The sequence below is a fragment of the Accipiter gentilis genome, chromosome 32 (genome assembly GCF_929443795.1).
Source record: "Accipiter gentilis chromosome 32, bAccGen1.1, whole genome shotgun sequence".
Classification (NCBI taxonomy): Eukaryota; Metazoa; Chordata; class Aves; order Accipitriformes; family Accipitridae; genus Astur; species Astur gentilis.
This window is the reverse complement of record NC_064911.1, coordinates 5730969-5752953: the sequence shown is the minus strand read 5'-3', so window position 1 is coordinate 5752953 and position 21985 is coordinate 5730969. Positions and strand designations below refer to the sequence as shown.

At 40.1% G+C, this 21985-nt stretch overlaps 1 long non-coding RNA gene across 1 annotated transcript in view; it reads left to right on the top strand.

The window, feature by feature from the left end:
* The first annotated feature begins 2693 nt into the window (after positions 1 to 2693).
* Positions 2694 to 21985, top strand: part of LOC126053211 (uncharacterized) — a 46052-nt gene continuing 26760 nt past the window's right edge. The window contains exon 1 of the long non-coding RNA XR_007510309.1: positions 2694 to 3025. This is a non-coding gene — a long non-coding RNA (uncharacterized LOC126053211). The remainder of the gene's footprint in view (positions 3026 to 21985) is intronic.

The following is a 21985-nucleotide window of genomic DNA, read 5'->3' as shown; positions in this document are numbered from 1 at the left end:
TCTCAAAAACAGCCTGGGAGGCCATCTGTGACTCAGAGTCCTGCACCATCCAACGCATTGGTTCTCCCTCACCCATGAGAGCCATCACTCTATCCAGGCTAAAGTCCCAAAGATTTAAGAGCATTTCCATTCAGAAGGCCAAAATTCTTTGGCGTCCTCTCTTTACATGCCCCGCAAGGCACTTGAAATCAAAGTGTCTGATTTTATGCACCAAGTCATGTAAACATACTCACTATTTATATCACTAGCAACTGCAACAAAGATTTAGACCTCAAGTTTCCAGGGAGGGAAGAGCCATATATGTTCCAACTCCAGCTCTGTCGCCTTCAGTAGGCCTTCTCCAAATAGATGTTAGGTTGATGCCAAGAAAGTGGTTCATCCTTGATTGAACACTGTCCACATAGCTTGGCCAAATTTGTGTACAACTGTTTTTTTCTACATTAGGATTAATGGGGCATAAATGAGCCCATGTCTAACAATCAGGTTGTTTCAATCAGCCATGACAATAAAAAGTCCTGTAGGAAACATGGTTATCAGACACCTATTATGGAAATGTGAAGAACTGCTAAACAAACTAGCAAGTCTTAGGGAAATAAAACTTTTCTGTACTGCTTTCTGCACTTTTTCCAGTCTGAGTGCAGCATCTTTCAACAACAGAATTAAGTAAGTTCCAGTGTAATTTCACCTTAAATATTACTTTCCTTCTTTTTTTTTTTCTTTTTTCTTCTGTTGGGAACTAGCTATTCTATTGCTTCTGACAATGTCAATCAAATGGATTTGAACTTTTTGCTGGAATGCCTAAGTTGTTGAACATGTTACAGCCCACAGAGTATATAACTCTGCAGTAATCGTGCTGCCTTCTTTTCTTTCTGCATAAATAAATTCAAAATCTCAAATAATTTGAAGTAGTAAATACATGATGATGATCAAGCAGGTTTTGCAGAAGTAAAACAAAGATACTGAAGTAACAGTGATGAACAAAACTTCCAGGCTCTAAACAAACTTGGAGGAGAATCATTAAATCAATGCTGGTTTTAATTTTATTTTTCTTACCAAAGGAAAAAAAGGGTCATGAATTCTTATCAAGCTTCCTTAAAGGACAGCTTGGCATTGGCTCTGACTTCTTAAAATTAAAATTATATTGATTTTCCATTTTATTAAATAAATGTTCCTCCCTGAGCTTGCTTTAGGGAAAGAAAAATGTTTTCAGTGCAATTTTCTCTTCAGCCATTGCCTGGACTTTGACTGTGGAATGCACATCTACATCCAAATTAAGAGACAAAGGGATTACCCAGAACAGCCCTTGTTCCAAGCCCCTGGTGGCACCGTGCAAGTTTCGCCCTCTCAGACAAATAAACAAAATGCAAGTTGTCTCAGATTCCCCTGTAGGATACTTCACTTTAAAACTGTCAATGTATGTTTATGTTGCTTAGGAAAGAAATCGGTGTGGCACTCAAACACCTTGTAAAAGTCCGTCTTCTCCCCTCATTGCCCTGCCTGCGCACCTCACTGGGAACAGCTTGCAGCACTTCTGGCTCTTGCAGCTTATTAACCATGAACCACGCTAGTGCTAGTACTGTGTACAGTCTGCCTCCTGCTTCTGAATTTATTTTATACGTGCACTGCTAAAAATGGCAGTTGTATGAAAGTGGGACTTCAAGGCTGTTGAATCCTTCTGGATTAAAACTGGTAACTTCTAAATGGGCAAAGTTATGAATTATGTCCATTAGATCTTGTTGGCTTCTTTTGGATCTTTGTAGCTTAGGAAGTCTAGAAAGACCTTTTCTAAATCTGTCAACTATTAAAAGTGTCCCTTGCCATATGTGGCGAAGACATATTTCTGAAAGTGAAAGGACTAACCCAGGCTGTCCTTGTGCTGTATACTTAGGATGGAGAACAAGTAGCTGCCTGAGGTGACGCATGCAATAAAGTTTGGTGCAAGATCACTTATTTGCCTCCCTAGTCTTGTGGCAAGTTTTCCTGTAAGATAAGGGGAGAGCTCCAGACAGATCAGTATTGAATAAGATGGTCTCCAAAGGAGCTATTAGTATTTTCTGTACTGCTATGTGTGATTGAAAATGAATACTTTTATTTGCATAAAGGATTTTAAGACACAATTTAAGACCCAGAGAGATGCCAAAACCCCTTTCTTTGTTTGAAAAGCCAGTTAAGACTGTTAAGCAACATAACATTCTTAGCCCATCGCATAATTTACAAAACTCAAGCACTCAAGAGCAAGGAAATGAATAATTTAGAAGATCATTAATCTCACACTACCCACATGATAAACACAATTATCAATCTTTTCAACTATGGAGAAGTGAACATTTCATCACAACAGAAGGACCATCATTCTGACTCTAGGTACAAAATATTTCATCAAGTAACACCAAACCAAAAACAAAGAATAAAACTGTCCTGAAATACAACAGTCAGCTATGAACACATTAGTGGCACAGACTGATAGGGCCATGTGCAAGCCTAATTTTGGTAAGACTCAATCTTGCATTCCAGTTTTTCCTGTTTTGCAACATCTATTCCAATTTTAGACTCTTTTTTTTCCTTATCAAGTTCCTGTGTCAGTTGATAAATACAGTTACTAGATAACATTTCTAAAGAAAAATATTATGATAACAAACTAAGGATAAAGCAATAGAGAAACACTCCACAGCTAAGAGCCAAGGCTGGTTTTTTTTGTGGTGCAATAGCTAATTCCTTGAAGTAGACCGAATAGTGGATGAGTTACTGAGCTCACTGAAATCAAAAGAAGCAGGATCTTGCTCAGGAAACCTCAAAATGGGAACAAGCCTGAATTCTGACCATGGTGAAGCTGAACTCCAAAAGCCTCGAGGATGAGGTCACTGTGCCCACTGTTACTGCCAGAGTGCAGAGGACCTGTTGGCATTTAATAAGTTATAGCTACAGCCTGCGGGTTATGTTGGGCGCGGGATATGGCTGAAGAGCATTGCTGTAACACCATCCACTGAAACAAGCTCTTGCAAAGTTTCCCGAGTGGCTCATATGGGTAGGTAGGTGGTGGGAAATCAGCCGCAGATGGCACTATTTGAACTGTCTGAGCTTTTTACACTTACCTACTAGCCAATATAAAACAAGCAATGTCCTCATCTGTTAATTTCCTCACTTTTAAATGCCTGGCTTTTGCAAATATCATGAGAGGTAAGTATTTTTTTGCTGTTACGTAGCAGCTTTAACTAGCTTTTGAATCAAAACTGTATTTATTTTTCCTGTGCTGGTGTGACAGCATTCAGAGATAACGGAAGATTAGAAAGTGCTGCCTGAAACCATGCTCTCCTGTCAAAGATTTGAGATGAATTTTTGGTAGAAGCAAAATAATACCACAAGATCTAATTTTAACCACATTTTAGAAGGGAAATATAATTCTGGTTTTTGAAAGAATAATAATGCCTTTCCAGATTCATTCTTCTTCAGTGGAATTACATAAGAAAACACCTTCTCTCTGACATTTTTACAGGAAACACCAGGAAACAGCATTCCTTACATTACGGCATTTCCATAAAAACATACTTTCCTGCATTATTTTATTTAAAAGCAGTAAAAAATAGCTCTTCTTGTGTTACAGTGTTTTCAGCAAAAAGCTTGAGAATATCCTTCCCAGACTTACCAACCATGTGGATACTCTAAATTACACTTAATTTACTGTGCTTATTGCTTACATGAAGCAGTCATGTAAAGCTTTTATAAATATGTTTCTGGGATTATTTGGATGGCAAGGGAAATGTGGTGTTCCTTGGCTGTGCATTGTTTTCACCTGGGCTCATGGGTTCACATATAGATTTCAGGAGCCCAATGTCTGTGCTTTTCTCCATAACTAAATGAAGATTCTTCCTGATGACTTTCTGCCCTAGACCCTGTAGAGGCAGTCACGAACCCCTGCTCTGCGTTGACCAACTAGCATCCCAAATCATGGCAGGTGCCAAGACTACTGTGACTTTCTTTCTCTTTCCAGAACTACCTTCTTTCCCCCCCCCCCCCCCCCCCCAGCTGTTTTCCTTTCCCACTGACATTTCATCTTTTATCAGATTTTTCTCTTGTCTTCTCAATTCTTCTCCCTCAACTGTAAGACCTTTACCTTGCCCAGAGGAAGCTGCTAACGCTCTAAGGTTGTTGGTCCTTGACTAATCATCTTGTTCCAAGGGTTTTGGTGGAAGTCAAAGATAACAATATCTCACATCTAAGAACTTGCCATATTTGTGCTTGTTTTCAGTTTCAAACAAGCAAACAGGTCTCCTTCTATGCTCTGAAAAGATCCTATGCAAACTACATTGGATCTGCATGGGAGCCAGTAACAGTTGGTAAAATCCAACCCCACTGGGGTCTGTGGAGGTTTCACTGGAGACGTGAATCTGTCCCATTGCTTGTGCTGAGCTGCAGAGGGACACAGCTAAGGGCAGGCTCTGAAGAAGAGCTTGAAGATTGCTTAGCCTTTGCTGCATGCTTGTGCAAATTAAGCAAAACCACTTGGTGGGAAGTGAGCTTGGAGCATCTTCCATCTGCAGTCAGCAGGGCAGGTTCTGGCAGCCAGGGCACATCCCACTGCCCCAGCCAGGAGAAAGGGCAGCTGGGGAGGCACCGGGGGCAGCCCCAGCCCCAGGCATCAAACACCGCCCTGGGGACAGGGACAGGTTGAGGCTGTGCCGGGACGTGGTCCCGTGGGTAGACAACAGACAAGCTGCAGCAAGGGAACTCTTGACTGGAGATCTGGAAAGCAGTTTTCACCATGAGGGTGGTTGGATGCTGGCAGTGGTACCCAGGAAGGCTGTGAAATCCTCCTGCTTGGCAGTATTCAAAGCACAGGTGAAACAAGGTCTTTGGCAACCTCATCTAAGTTCAAAGCTGTCCATGGTATGGGTAGGGGTGTTGGGCCAGATAACTTCCAAGAGGTCCTTCCTGACCAAACTGTTCAACGATTCAAAGTCACACTGCTACGAGCATGGAGGGAATCAAAGACCAAAAGTAGCTACCTGCTGGTTTTGAGCGGTTTCTTGGAGACAGTGCAGTTATAAAGATGTCTCCACAGATCAATTTGAAAATGACTGTTTGACCCCCCCACTTCAGCCTAATATTCTTGAGCCTCTTTCCATTGTTCTCCAAGATCACTCGTGGATTGGGAAGAGCAACAGTGCAGAGGCTTCCTGGGGCATGGCAGGGGCACCTGCAGGCTGGTAGGTCATGTGCAGGGGACGTTCTTCACCCCCATTCAAGCCAATGAATTTCGGTAGGACCAGAATTCCTCTCCAACTCCTAGCAGAAGGCTCTGCCTTGCAAGGCCCACTCAATCCTCTTCTGACAGCCAAGACGGTATGAGGACTTGCAATGTTCATGCTGCAAGACCATTAGCAATTCTTGTACCTCAGGTGACTTATTAATATCTTATTTGACAAGTCAGATTTAAATGCCTGTTGAAAAATGACTTTATACTGTCCGAGCTCATTAGGTTTTATGCACAAAACAAAATCATTATTCAGAGATTTGGAACTGCTTTACTAAAGTGGGCATCTATTGAATATCCCCAATGCAATTCTTCCTTCTAATATGGTAATTCGTTATCTGTATTTAATTATCTGCAAGGTGAAAGGTTGCTGGGCAGTGTTGTTCAGCAATAGCCCAATGGAAATTTTTAAGTACTTTCACTCTGGGCTGACTGTCTTTACAGATCAATCTTACTGCTAATGACAACCAATACTTTCAGATGTGATTACAGACTAGCTCCATCTTTTCATGAGCCGAGACTCTTTGGAATCATATGTATTGATCTTTTTAATAGAAGTCAAGAAAAATGAAATTACCGTGGCTTCTTTTTGCAAAACTATGATAAATGGGAACTTGGAAAGTTACAGAAGATTTTTTTTTTCTGTTGTGGATTATTTTAATCACTAAAAATGATGGTCTTTTTAATAATGTTTGTCTTTCCATTATGCACATTTGCAGGAAAGCCAAAACTTATTTTTGTATTACTTTATATAACCACATTTAAGCAAAGACATGTCAGAAATGCCTGCTGGTATATTTAGGTAACTATCAAGTAGACTCTAGGCTAAAGGAGAAAGCTGCCTTTAGATGCCAAGAGATTGTATTTTCCTGGTATCTACAAGTTTAATCCAATTTTTGGAACAATGTTTTGGGTTGTCTACAATCAAGTATTCATTTGTTTCTTATATAGAGCTTACCCTTCATTGCATGTAATATTGTGACAAGAGACTTTACCTATGTGCATTTTCTTTCTTCCCAGAAGTCTCATACTGACTTTCACTTATCTAATTTTCAACGGAAATAGATGCCACATGGCTCTGCCTTTTGCTTCATTCCCTTCTTCATGTTTATAAACCTTTAGTATTTTACAAGGAAATGTGCCTATTGTACCCTGCCCCTGAGGCCTAGAGGAGAGTGTTTTGGCTTTATACTACGCTATAAACATATGTGCACCCTCTTGAGAATAACATTTGCTAGTTTGATGTCTCATTCTTGTGCCAGTAGAATGGAAGTAAGAATGTATTAGATCCCATGTTAATTGTAGCTATTCCTCTTGAATAAATTTCATTGCAAAAGTAGTGGGTAAGATAAATCGTAGTGACACAATGACAGAAGAAAAGGTATGGATAAATCATACGAGTGGTGGAAGATATATACTGGTGGCTCTCACTGGTATTAATGGGAGCTGGAAGATGCACACATGATCTACAGATATTTAAAATCAGAGGCACTGGCAAACTCTCCTCAGTTTGAAGGGCAGTGACATGTTTTCTTATTGCTTGATTGATCCTCAATTCTCTTCAATCTTCTGTGTTGTAAATCCATGCTCTTTTCAGACTTATTTCCACAAGGCAATTTCCTTTTTTTCTAATCACACCCCCATAATTTTTTAACTTCCCCTTCACTTTTCATTATGCCTCATCACAGCAGTCTTCAACACCCAGTCATTTGGTTTTATTGCTGTCCTTGAAACTCTCAATATTTTTCAGTCAGATTAGTTTCTGAATGCTTTGGTAACCTATACCTTGCTGTTTTTAGAGGTCCAGATTTTACACCTTTTGTGCATATTGTCAACTTCAGAAGTCTGGGGGTTTTTTAAGTCATGATACACAAAATTTATGTATAGTTCAGGAAGTTCCTAAACTGTATGTGACTGGGAGTGTACACCAAGGGTCCTGTATGTCTGACCTGCTTTGTTTCTCCTCGTTTCATAACCTCCTGCTGCTGGCCAATGTTGGAGACAGGTTAGTGAATTGGATGGTTTTGGATAGACACAGTATGAAGGTCTTCTGCTGACATGTCTATCCCACAGATTCTTGCTCTAGCTGTTCTTGCTGTGCCTACTTTTCTTTGAACACTCAGTTCACAGGAATTATTATACTTACAATGTTGAAAAAAACCCTCAAAACCTCACTGATTACAATGTTATAACGTATCTTTTTGTGATGGATTAGATCTTTTAAAATTAAGCATTTATATTTCATATAGATTGGGGTCTGTCTGTATTGCAGATGGACTAAGCTAGGTGATAAAAACATTTTGTGACATGCTGCACTCAGTTGCAGACAATCCAGTACCAATGAGAAGTCTGAGTTAAAAAAAAAAAAAAAAAGTAATTATCTAATAATTGCTTTAGGTATACCCTTGTATTTTCATTTGAAATAATGAATGGTGTTTCAGCATGTCTTGCAACCTACCATTCATGCTCAGCCAAAACCAGCCAGTTTTTTCTATGGCTTTCTTAGGCTTTGCTCTACAGAATTGTGTCTGACTGATTTTACGCAGGAAATCTGTCCCTTTGTTATTTAATGAAGATGCAAGATTAATCACATTGGGAAGCAGACTGCAGAATTGCATTGCAATATATTTATTTCAGTTTATCTGGAAAAGTCAAGTTATTCTGCCAGCACAGTTTTAGTCATGTAAAGAGCATTTTTTGGGGAGAAAAAGATCTTTCACTGGCTCAAAGATGCCTTGTTTTGAACACTAGAAGCTAATTTGTTGGCATGTTGAAATAGAGAACACTAAAGTTGCCATCTGAAAAATGATTAATATTGCTGATGTAGTTTTGCAAAACACTGGCTTTGTGAAAGATTTTTTTTTTGCCAGTAGATACCACATAGTGTGTAATACGTAGACAGCATAAATGTTCTTCTCTCTTTTCAGCTCATTGTTTAAACACTTTTTTTTTTAGCAAGTGTGGTAATGTGCATTGACTAAAATTTGTATAACGTGTCCAAAGCAGTCTGGATTAAATAACCGTTCAGTTTAGTCCATGTAACACTTATGCACATAAGTGAATCTGCTTATGTGAATATACTCTTTAAGCTGAAAGGTCCAACTACTCTTGTGTTACTGGATCCCCTGAGGAGTCTCTTTATTTACTTGAATAATCCCAGTAAGATCTGTCTGGGTACCTGTATCACTTGTATGCCAAAGGAAGGAGGACCTTGCTATCGCTTTGAGTTTTTGAACTCTCTTCTTCAAAGTAAATTTTTATGGGATGATCCTGAAACAAAGATTAGCTGTAAAAATAGTGTTTTACAGGTAGAATAGCTTGCAGGGTCAGGCAGGATGTAATTTTATTATTTTCTTTAGTGTGGCTGAGTTTCTTATCTGGGCAAGAAGGAAAGACTGATGTACTGAGGTAGAAGGACAAACCTAAAATTAAATAGGGTGATATACACTAGAGACAGTTTTCAGCATGTTTTTTTCTCAACTCATCTGAATTAATTTTTTTTTTTTTTAGGCACTCTGTATAATTTTTGTTTCGGTCTACCCTCTTACATAATAAATGTACTAGTTTCTTTGCTAGAGCAAGTAAGAGGAGGGAATGCACCGTTTTTCTGACTAACTGTTGAGAAACTTGGCTCTAGATCTCCTTGAAATCTTTTGCACAACTCAGAGGAAAAATTAATCAGTTTTGGCTGTCTAGAGCTTTATTCTCATTCTTTAGCACCATTGCTCTTTGGTATGTGCAACACCCGGGTTATATGACAGCTAGTCACTATTCCATTTCTATAAAGACTTTGCATGCTATTATGGAGTCTGACAGATCATTACCAAAACTTATAGCACAGTCCAGAAATAAACAGCAGTTATTTCTAAAAAGTCAGCATTTCCTTGCAATTATCATGTAGTGGCATCAAAGATCCATGCTTATTTCTCATTTGAATAACAGAGAAAAATAGTTCATCTATCTATTTATGTATCTATCTATCTATAAATAGTGCTGCTTGGTAAATTTTGTCAATTTTAATATTTATCAAATTATAATAAGATCTTATTTTCTAACTTTGGAAAGAAGATTAATTTGGAAAAGAAGATGAAAAATACATAGTAATCTGTGAATTAGGAATGTGAAGGAAGGAAGGAAGAGAAAGAAGGCATTTGGCAGAAAAGAGAAGAGACACAGGGCTGGGCTGAGCACCTGCATCAACAGCTTTGTCATATCTGTATATCCTACTATAGTGGAGAGAGAAATCAGTTTCCTCTGGGCATCTTGAGTGCTGCTGAAGCTTCTCAAAGGGTTAGATCAAAGAAGAGTAGTCAGGTCTCAGTGTGAGCTCTAGTTCATCTGAGGCAGTGTCTTTCTCCAACGTACATGTTAAAAATGACTGAAAAGAAATCAACAAGTTGGGCTGGGTTTACAATGTTCAAGATGACTTTTGGTTATCTTGGAAAGATCTGTGATATTCTGATATGGCAATAAAACAGTTAAATCTGTACTGGGTATCCCCAGAAGAATAAGTCAAACACTACTTATTTAAAGTGGGAAAATATTTGGGCTGGTAAAGAATTTTTTCCATTCAACTATTTTTTATGGAAAATTTTTTTTCTGATGAAACAATTTTTTTTAATGAAAAGTGTTTAATGGAAATCAGCTGTCTGCCTTTTTTTTTTTTTTTTTCCCCAGAAAATCTTGCCTATTTGTTGAAAGAAGAAATTATAAAGAAGACAGTAAAAGAATATTTCAACAAAGATCCCCATATTTGGAACATAGAGGTGGCTACTAATTGGTTAAATATTCTGCTGTCTAGTCAGTCAAATTACCAACAAATATAAAAGCTGGTGTTGTCCAAAAGAATGATCCTGTGCATATCTAAGTGTAAGTGGTCAGAAGAGTGCTGAAACACCTCTCTCTGGTCAGGGTTCCAACCCCAGTTCTACAGAAATAAATATTCTTTTTGACTGATGTAGGAAGAGAACTGGGACCCGGGGTCTAGGGCTTGCATGACTATGCTGTGTGCTGAGGAAATGAATGTTAGGAGACTGGCTGCAGCTGATGGCCAACAAAGGGAAATTCATGTCTGCAGAGGGAAGTATGACAGTTGGCAACAGACCCTAACAGAACTTGTTTTCCCTCTGGAGTTTGATAACTGTTAATTCTTCATGTACTTGGCTTCCGCCAATGAACACAGTACTTTTCACTGATAAGAAATTCATATTGTTAAACTCCACATGAACTCAAAAAATATCAAGGTATAAATGCTTACCAGCAAATATGAACAGCAAATGCCAGAGAAAATTTAATAATTGAGCTTAATAAAATAAGCTTGTTTTTGGAATCTTGCTTTATATGGTTCTGAAAGAACAATCACTCTTATGAAACTAAGTCAAGAATGAAATGTAGTGTATGGCTAATTGGGAAAGGATCGATGGATTTAGCAAAGCCATAGGAGTCCTTCTAAAGAAACAGCAGTTCAGAGCAGTGTTGACTTAACAGTGCGCTCTGTTTACCTGCCCTTCTGCCTTATGAAGGACTGAGTATCTACTGCAATGGCATGGTGCAGGCCGTGCTTGGTGGGAGGTACGGTGGTAAAGCGATCTCGTGTGAGGCCCCGAGCGAGGCAAGGTGGTGATTTGAAATGAATGCTGGCAAAGCCTTTGTATCACTGTAGCCTACCATGAGATACTTCATCTACACAACTGATTCCCCATGTGTTACGTTAGAAATAGTTGGCAGCATTAGAATACAGGAATAATATTATTTTTGTGTCCCCTTATATATCAGTCTATCTAAACAAATCTATAATGATTCAATTAGCTCCAGCCTACCCTCACTCCCCAGGAGGGAACAAAGGACAGAGAAATGGCAGCAGCTCCAGTCTCCCCCTCCACGGCCAGGAACGTTCTGGTAAGCACAGCCCACAGGTACAAGTGGGTAGGGTGAAGTGAAGAAAGATGGAAAAAGGAAAGTTAATTATCACACAGCTGGAGTAGAGAAAACAGGGAATCGACATGGGATACAGCACACGTCACAGGTATTCAGTTACGCAGACTGAATAAACAGAGAGAATGAGTGAGAAGGGACAGACACCTTGGAGAGGAAAGTACAGGAGAAAATGGTTGTGTATGGGACTGGCAAAGAAGGCAGTGGAGACAAGAGCAAGTATAAACACAGCCTGAGCTGGAGACCATCTGCTTGTCAAATTCAGAGGTCCTGCTGCAAATTATGGAGGTGTTCCTGAAAGATGTCTCCAGCACTTCCTAGCATGGAAAGCAATAGGTAAACATTGGGCTGCTACTCCCCTTTTAATTAGAGCAAGGCTCAACAAACTATCTGCAACAAAACATACTTGGACTCTGTTCTGTGCCAAGGTTGCGGAGGATCCTGTCTTCATGTTGATCCTGCAGAAGGGCCAGCACAAACTTTAGGCCAGTGAAGATGAAACTCTCGTTACTTCATGTCACATCAATCCCATACCACATCACACCCTGCCTTTCTTGGCCCACCCATCATATGCTCTGAGAAATGCCTCACTTAGGTCTTTCCTGGTTTTGTACTCACGGTAGGGTGAGCAGAGCTGCCGTCACTGCCATATTCATGCTAACAGCTTTCATTCTCAGTGGGAACTTTGTGTTATTCCAGTTGCTTTAAAGATGTCCTGTGCTGTTTTCATGGCACGCACAATTGACCAATACTGCGATATAAGAAAACACCTACTCTCTTCTCACTTGTCCTGGACTGGGGTAAACCAGCAAGTTACATCTTTTTTTTTACTACTCCTCTTCTGTTGTTGATGACTCAATTTAGCAGTCTCTTTTTTCTAGCATTACGTTAATGAAACAGGTGGCAAATACCAGGAAAGTGTCTGAAAAATGTGATCCAAATGAAATCTTCTTTCTTGTAACATCTCACAGTATCTGTTGACTATAAAATTTAATCAGATGATCAAGAAGAGATGGCAAACTTTGCATTTGACATGATGTCTCTTTATATTTTCCTTCTAATTATTTCCATATGCCTCTTACCTGAAAAAAGTATTTTTCATCTGCTCCTTTGGTCTGAATAATTCTACAGTATTCTTGAATAAGGCTGAGACAGCTTTAGCCAAAATCTTCTTTGTGACAATGCAGTGCCGGGGAGCGCTTCATTTAGCTGCAAAATTAGAATGCTGGGGAGAAGCTAGAACTAGTTTTGGGGTAGCTGGCCACATTTTCTGTTTATGACCATGAAATCCAAGAAAATAGGATACGCTCGATTTCAGAAACCCTTCAGTATGCCCTGGTGTGTTATTCCTGAATGTCACACAGTTTCTACAGTTTTCTTTTTCTCCAGTGAGGATCTACTCACAGAATTTCTGAATAGTAGCAAATTTTGCATGTTCTGCACAACAAAAATAGGTTACCACTGGCAACTCTCTTATAGCTGCTTCAGACTTCAGTCTTCTGAAGGGTCATAACATCTGCTATGCGTTTATAGAATTCCTACTAATATATTAAAAAGAGTGGATTTATTATGTGAGTGCTGAGTTGTGGAGATTTTTCCACGTGCTGAAGTTGGTCAGTAGGTTATCCTGAAAAAGCTAAATATAGCTATTTCTATATTTTCACATATAGCAGCATGTTCAATGCTGCTATTTTGGTCACTCAGCCCAAACCAGACTACAGAGCAAACAATGGAGAAACTCCCTTTGTTTGCAGGAGTGGGCCCCAAGGCTTATTGTAGTCCCAGTGAAACCATGTGCAAGGAAATTGACTCTTGCGCATGTTTCTAGAACCAGAATACAAGTTAGTAGGAAAGGTTTCAAGGAAACACGTCCAAGTCTTAAAATCAGACATTTTTTTTTAGAGAGAAAGGACCAACTTCAAGAAAGCACTTATAATGAGAAAAGTTACTGAGGTCCAAGCTAGACTCTCTGGTCAGACCTAAAGCTGGGCATGTCAGAGCTGCCTGGTAATTCAGGATCTCAGCTGAAGTGAATGATACGCATCTTCTTTCAAGCCCTGTGGATGCATTTTATATGAAGTACCTTGCTATTTCCCAGAGCAGGAGAGGCAGCTCTCTCTGCAGCAATGTTTGAGGATCAGTTGAGATTCAGGTGAATGAGGAGCAAGCAACAAAACTCCCATTCCCCACATCCCGAAGCTGTGCAGTGAGTGACTGGCTTCTGGCTATTTTGATGGAGCATCCTCTTCCCACTAGCTTGTCATGAAAGTCTGGGCTCTTTTTGCCTCCTAAAAAATGTCTTTGGGTTGGGAAAATAACTTCCCATTTGTGCTCTAGTTGTAACCCTTAGTGCAAACAGCAAGGGCTGGTAATCCAGTTTGCTTGTGCCTCTTCTGTTACGATCTTTATTTGCCTAGTGGGTGGGTGGCGATGACATTTCCCTACAGGAAAATATTAACTGCATAACCTTTTCCCTCTCTCGGCTCATCGTCGTCAGTGTTGTCAATGTTGTCAGACGTCAAGTGCCCTGGTTTGAAGTCAGCAGATACTCCTCCTGTCTGGGCATGCAGCACTGCCAGCAACGCCCTGGTGATCCTAGCCTCCTGAGTGCCACTCTTTGTGTGACTTCTAGCCATCTTTGACAAAGAGAATGTTTTTCATAAATGACTAAGGAAATCCTTGGTCAAGATAAACAGCTCCCCCCACTACTCGCCTGCTGCCAGGAAGCTCTAAATAGAGTCTCTGTAGTAGTCTTAATTTTTTTTTTTTTTTTTTTTTTTTTTTTTATTACTTCACATTGGAGTTCAGTCCTGAACTCTAAGCCAGAAAATCTAAGCTGTGTTGGAACTGCTGAAAGGCCGCAGACCTTGCTAAAAGTTCAGGTATTTCAAAGCCTTGAGAACATATGTTATTATTTACATCACATATTTATTTGAGAGACCAGCTCTACTGATACCATCTTTCTGCCTCTGATAAGACCATCTTTGCCCAGTGACACATCCTCTGAAAAGTACCTTTCGCACTTTGTTTACACCAAGTCTTTATCAACTCCACCTATGCTCACCAGTGCACACAGAGTCTCATGGCAGCTGGTCCTGCCGTTATTACAAAGGCAATAGCATTCTAGCCTTGTACATTTGCAGGAGAAAAGGTGAAGAGCCAAGCAAAGCACTGACTTTTATTCTTAAAAGGCCAATCCAAACCAAGGCCCTTTGTGATCTTTCCAGCCTGGCTCATGAATTCTGAGTGCTAATATAATTGAAGAGCTTGAAATGCAGCTTTGCTGACCAGCTCAGGTGTTTGGGTGTATGCAGAAGGTTGTAAAATACGTTGAAAGGAAGATCATCTTAGCTATACTGCAACGTGTGTTGTCCATCAATATTTTTGGGCAGTTTTCTCTTAAAATTCAACATTTTTCAACAAATGTGTAGAATAAGCCCTTACGACGACATCACAGAAGCAAGTTAACATGTAAAAATGTAGTAATGGTGGCAAACGCAGAGGTAGTGGCTTGAGTTGTGGCTTGACCATTTCTGGTTGTGATGAAGGTGCAGATTGCCCCATTGTGGCTGTAAGAAGACAACAAGACCTGGAAAACAGCAGAGAATCTGGAAGTGAGAGTGAGATGAGGAGATAAGATGGAGTTATGAGAGCCTGAGAGACAGAAAGGGGAAAATACTTAGATGCTGGTTAGGGGGTTGTGAGAGGAGGAGCAGGGGAAATGGGTGCAAGGACTGGAATGATGGCAGTGAAGTGGCTGGTGGTAATGGGATCAGCTATGAAAAAAGAAGTGTGATAAGAAGAGGAAGGAGGGCTAGGGACAAAACACTGAAGTATTGAAGAAGAGGAAACTGGATCATAATATCTTGAAAAAATACAGTTGGGAAACCAGTTCACCAGGAGTCCTCTGTTTTTTCTTCCCAAGTTAGTTACTGTTAGCAGATGTTGCATAATGTTGCACAATGCCCAGATGTATTTGGTTTCCTCCATCCTATTCCTGGCATAAAGTGTTTACTTCATCGTGTGAGAAAAAGCTGCTTTGCTGTCAGCAGTGCCAGGAAAGGGTACTAGAAATGTTTCCCCGGGAGAGGACTGGGGATGCTGTCTTCTTACCTGCATTGGTCTCTGATCTCTGCGAATACCAGAACTAGGTACTTCTGGGGGATTTATTTGAGTGGCTTTGTTAGGATTTTCATCTACAGAGATCTTTTCTAATACAAGCTGGTCCTGCTGTTATAGATCAACCTAGTCAGCACAGTATTTTTTGCATGTGTCCTGTTTTTCAGAGACATTTTCAGTCCCACACAATGGTGGAAGACCTGTGGTGGGTTTGCTTTCCCTAAAAGCAGCTCTAGCATGAGGGCCCTAAGACTGGGTCAGAGTTGTGCTTTCCACCTTCAGGTGTTTTGCTTTAACAGAGCAAGTGCTTAGAGAAGGGAAGGATAACGGTCTCTCAAATGTATGCGGTGCAGCTGAGCTCCCCACCTTCCTGATCCTCTGTTCTGATGCTACAGGGGATTAATCATACTTCCTGCAATGTCTCACACTTACAAACGCTGCCCTGCAAGCTCACAGAGGATTGAGTGCAGCACCAAAAAAACCACCAAACCAAAACCCCAAGTCTGTGTACATGCTTCGTTGTGTTTCCTTTTGCCCAACCATACAGTTAAATAACAAAGTAATATGTGAGAGTTGGCAAATAGTTCCTGCAGTGAGGGCTAGGACTGAAATTAGTGGGAAGAAGGATTGGACAAAGGAAGTAAGTGTCAGACAAGAGAAGTATAAGAAAATCTCATGTTTTGGAACATTTAGTGAATTCTCAAAGGCTCAGTGCAGGTTTTCTTTGTCAGGTCAGGTAATTATCTCCCAAAGCACTCATCAAGTTGCACTATAATAGCACTGCCTTCTGGGGAAAACCCAGGTGAACTTTTTCTTGGGAAGGGGCATAAAAAAGCTTCCAACATCATGCTTAGATTCAAGGATAGCAACAAACGCTGGTCTTGTGGAAACATTTTATTTTAATTCCACAATATCCTCTTACATAAACACTGAAACACATTGAATCAATTTTTCAAACAAACTTGTAAAATCAGAAAATACACCAGCCTCTGATAGGCAGCAGCATTAATTGCCAGGAGCACAAAGAGCCATTTAAACATTGAAGCATTTTGGCAAAAATACAAATGACTTATTTTCCTTCCATGCCCTTGAAAATAGCTGTACTAAACTCTGAGCTTCCTATGATGGAGGGTTTACCATTAATCAGCTTTATGACATCTCATATGTAGGCTGTGGATAAATCCATGGGCCCTAATCAACCACTTTCCTGAGGAAATTGGCCAAATCCCGACTCTTTGAGGAGGCAGGCGGGGGATGAATCACAACAACTTTGCTATTCAGACAAATCTCTTTTCAAGTGCCCTTAAAGCTTTTTTTCATATACAGTGAAGACAGCCACACAGGAAACAATAATAGTTTAATCTCTTGAAAAATTTCCTTCCTGCACTGCAGCAGCCTTTCAGACAGGTAGTCAAAGCACGCCAAAGAAAATTAGCAACAGCCGATGCCAAGAGCAGGCTGTTACGTTAGCCTTTTAGCTCTGTCCCTTTTCCTTCCATGTGAGTAGAGAACAAGAAACTACTCATCTCCCTGACTAAACACCCTCTGAGCTACATTTTGTTGTGCATTAGTAACACTTACAGGCCTGGGGAACTGATAGTGGAGAAGAGAAGACACAGAGGGACAGGTCCTGCAAACACTTACTGTGGTACCTCTACCATGAATAGTCCCACTGATTCACATCCCAGGCCTACAAAGAGAATTGTGTTTGTAGCCTCCCACACATGTGCATACTTACTAGTAAGTATTTGCAGGATTTTCACAAGTTGTCTGTTGTGGGATTTTTTCCTTGTGAGTTTTGGTTCCTTTGACTTCAAAGTCTTCTTTGCTTAATGTGGACTAAGGAGGACGAAAAAATTATTTTAACATAGAGCTGAGTATGAGTCAGGGTAAGGCATCATCACATGGACTTTAGTTTTGCTCGGGATTTTGTTTTGCTTGTGCTTTTCTGTACACATGGCAGGCTCCACTCTCGATTTGTACTGCAGTGACATGGCACGTTAGGATGGGCCCTGAGGTAGAGAAAGAAATGAGACCTCACTCCCAGCCAAAAGCTAGTCCTTGTCTTTGTAGACTGGTGCCTAGTATAATTACACTGCCTGTTAACTGGATGATAGTATCACTGTTTGAACCAGATTTCAATGTTTACACCTCCGCAATGCTGTTTAAGGAGCTATGAAATAAAATAGATAATATATAGTACTTTGTACACACTTGGCACAGCCAGAGCATAAAATGGTAGCAGAAAAAGGCCAGAATGGTGGAAAGAATTTTGCATTTTATTTTAAAGGTGCTTCACTGCAAACATCATAATATGAAATATAAGTATTTGCCTGCTTTCAGTGCAGAGCTTTCACTTTGTCAGGCCTGTGTTACTAAAATTGTTGATAGACTTTCATAACATCTGTATGTAGAAACAGTTTTGTTTTGAGTTCATATTAAAACGCAAAAAAAAAAGCACACCTGCTGAAGCATTTTATAGAAATGATTGCAAACTCAACAAGAGCGTGTGTTTGCTTGTTTTACAGGCAATCACAAAAACAGGGCTATAACCTGTTTGCAGAAAACACGGGGATGTAAATGGATGAGAAGCTCTTTAGAGCAGGAGGAAAGACCTTTTGCAAAAGTTAGATGCCAAGCCAAGTGGTGTGGCAATGGGACGTGCAACAGCAATTTCTGTCTCCTTTGACTTCCCCTGTAGCAGCAGAAGAAAAGGCCTTAAGAAGGCCTTACGGCAGGGCAAAATCTGGCATGTGCCATGAGCCAGCTTCATGTTGGCCTTTGGTGTTGCTGCAATGAAGGCTAAAAGAACTCAGCTCTGCTAGGCCCGCTTATACGTTAGAGTGGTAAACTCGTGGATTCATCCTGAGTTCAGTGCTGGCCAAGTGTCCTTTTCCCTCCTGTTCTCTGGAGGTTGCCCATAGCCATGTGTCGGGCAAATCTGAACACAAGTGATATCTCTGACAACAGGCAAGATACAGGCAGAGTCCAAACCTTCTCCTCCAGCTCCAGATATTCTGTCCCCAGATCCAGGAAGGTTGCCCCAGCAATGCAGAGGATGAGGGTAGGAGGTCAAGGTGAAATTCCTCTGCAAGTGGCTACTACAAACGGGTGGTGTGAGTGGAAGGACTCATAAAACAAGCCTTCTGTAGAAAGCCACATTAGATTATCCTATGGATGTGCTGTCACTTGTCATCAAGATACCGACTGAAAGCACAAACCCAAATCAGGGCAATCCGGAATTGGGGAGGCACAGTACATAAAATGTACTAGAAGGCAGCAGCTTCCAGTCTGAGGTTATTGCAGTATAAGGACAGCTGAGACACCAGTAGACTCTGGAGACAGAAAAGTCTATTTCACCACATTGTCAAATTCCTGGGTGAAATCTGGGACACTTCCATATAGTACCAGAAAGAGGAAAGCCATGCAAGCTGGGAAGCTCAAGTACTTTGGCCTGCCACACAGTTTGTGAGACTTTGGACAGGACATATCATCTTGTCCAAAAGGTCGTCTTTGGTTTTAACCAGATTTTATAAAAGAACAGGCCTGTAGTTACTGCACAACCAGTATCCAGGGATAGGTTAGGTTGTGAAGCATGTCAAACTGATACCTCAAGAACAGAGTGAGGAAAACCAAGTCCTGCTGTAAATCAAAAGATTAATACCGTACTGCTAGGAACTTTGCTTCAGTTTCTTCACCAAGCCACATGCTGAATAGCTGTTAATTGCACTTAGTGACAAAGATTGTCCCTGTTATTTGCTAGACACAAGGATGAATCCTTGTTACTGAGTGCAAAAGTCAGCAGTCCCATCTTGCATTTTCAAGCCAGTACAAGCTCTGCATTTGCCATTGGAAGAAATGAGAAACAGTCTGTTTCTTCAGCATCAGTGTGTGTAACAGTGGCTTCACATCTGTGCACTTTTTTCATATTTTAATAACATAATGGCAGCAATGAAATATCTGCATGTACTTGTTATTTTTCCCATAGTGTGCTTAATTGTACTTCAGTTATGTTATGGAAATGGTATATGCTTATAGTGAAAAAGTTGACAGAAGTCAGATGACATGAGATGGTTTCAATCAGTACTTGCAACGCTTCCTGTTAATAGAACAAAGTGTTATAAAACTATACTTGTTTTTCCTGAGCTGTACTTTCTTCTCTTTATAAAACATCAGCTTGATTTTGCAAAACAATGAGAAGAGAGTAAATAGCTATATTGGCCATGTCATAAAGGAAAACCTTTCCAAAGAGATTGCTTTTTCTTCCCAGAAAGAAATGTCCTGCTGAGCAGGGGCCGGATCCAGTGCCCACAGAAGTCAGTGGAAGAACTCCCACTGATGACAGTGGATGTTGGATGGAGTCCCATCTCATTCTCATGTTTAAACGCCAAAAAATGAGTTGCCAAGTTCTAATGAGTACAGTGAAAGCCTTGTGTTATATAAGTTACTTACAATAGATTATTACAACCATTAAGAAAAGCTGATTATTTTTATTAAAAGCATATTTTTTGTTTGTTGCTTTTAAGCTGTTCCCAAAGTCCACACATATCTTTCTGCACTTTGCTTTTTTGAATCTCTGTTTTATAAACAAAACACAAACAAAAACATTATTTCCTGTTGGTTGTTGAAGAAAGACTGTGGATTTATTCTTTACATGGGAAAACGTTTGGTTGCTAAACACATGCGACAGCACATGGCCTTGTTCAAACATCCTATCAAATTAAAAGCAGATTCAAGCTCTAATGTTCCAGATGAAGGGCATGGGGCTGGGACAGGCACTCACATGAAATTGTGTTGCATTTAAGAGGACAGTGATCAAAGCACTGCACCTCATACAATGAGTGGCGAATCTGTCTTATCTGAGCAGCAAGGAATAATTATAGAGAATTATTTGATCTTCCACTAAGGTAAACTTCACAATTACCATGCTGATTGAACAGGTTCTTCTGTTTCAGGAAAGGCAACATGTATACTCAGTGCTGTAATGCACTTACCAGATGGTATTAAAATAACATCCTGACGCTTCAGTAATTGACATCTTCTCAGTCTACTTTTTTGTTGATTGCTCCATGCTCAGGCTTGTGCTGTCCTGGCAACATGCGAGATACTTTCTGAATGATCCAACGTGGGCAATCCTAAATTCTCTGTGTATCTGGCTATGACAAAGGCAGTGCAAATGCCCAGTTAATGGTACTTTGAAACCAAGTGAATAGACCAGACCTTTGCCCTCAGTATAGGCTTGTCTTTTGAAATACAGTTAACTTTTACAAGCTATAGCTTGATTTTGCAGATATATTACGGAACAGAAAACTTAAAAATAGAATTCACCTCTGCTGTTAACAAGTTTTGACCTTTGCTCACATTTGTTGGGGAAAGTAGCTCATAGTACCAATTAACATGAATTATTAACTCTTACATTAATAATTAATTTATTAGAGGGCTAAAGGCATCAGTCTTTGCCAGCTAACACTATTGAGAGAAAATGAAGAAAACAACACAACCCTCATTATAACAGCTTAATGAGGATGTCTGGAAGATCTGATGTGATTCAGTCACTCTAAATGCTCTTTATTTCCTCTCTGAAACCACACTGGGTGCAAAGAATCAGGCAGTTAACTACAGTTCCTGTAGTGCAGGGTTTCTTCCTACTTTCTGAAGAAAGGAAGCCCACTAAGGAGAGCTCAATTTAGATATTATTAAGGACTGATGAAGGATGCCATCACCTAAACAATATGAATGCTGTCTCTCTCAGTAATGAAGTATTCTAGTGGTGTCTGAATCACTAATGGCTTCAACAGGCTGCTAAGAAAACTTCTCTGTCTCAGAATTGTGTTGTGCAGTGATTTCTTGATTTCACAGAATCCTTCCATTGTAATCTGTATTTGGACTTTAACTGCAAAGGTTGACTGTAGTGTTGTGGTACTGCTTGAGATCTCTCTACACTTTTTGGTCAGAATGCAACAGCAACAGCAATGAAATCCAATATAGCTTATCAGGAAACATCATGCAATGGAAAACTGTTGAGTCATTCCCAGATGCACAGATGCTGATGCTTCCCAACCATTCCATCCCCAACTGTCTCGGGCAACTGCATCACTTTTCATATTAGTGGAACTGGTCACATCTTTCCTCTCCTACTGCTCCTGCTGTGACAGGTAAAAACTTTACTGAGATTCTTTGCTGAAACACAATCTTTGCTAGTTCACACTTTCTTTTTGTGCCAACATTGTTCATTAACATACATCTTTTTTCCTCCCTCCTGAAGTTTGTGGACCACAACTACAGGACTGCATAACCTTCATCTAGCAATGTTATAAAGCTGAGGTCCCTTAAATCTACACTTGTTTCCCAGGCTCCCAGTCACCCTAATCATCTTGATAACACTTCTTTGCATATGTTCCAGTCTAAGCTCATCTTTCACCATCACTCCTCACATGCTCTTTGAGACCAGCTCATACTTTCAGATAATTCTTCGGGTACAGGAGTGGCAGCCATGAGATGGGACAATGTTGTGTACTACTGCTCCTGTCAGACATTGGCATATTTTTTTCTTCAGAAATAAATGACTGAAATAAAAAAAGTAGGACAAACTCACAAGTTTTAGCATCTCCATGAGCCTTTATTTTTATCTTTTGGTTGAAGATGCTTCCAGTTTAAAAAATGCTGGAATGTGCAATAATA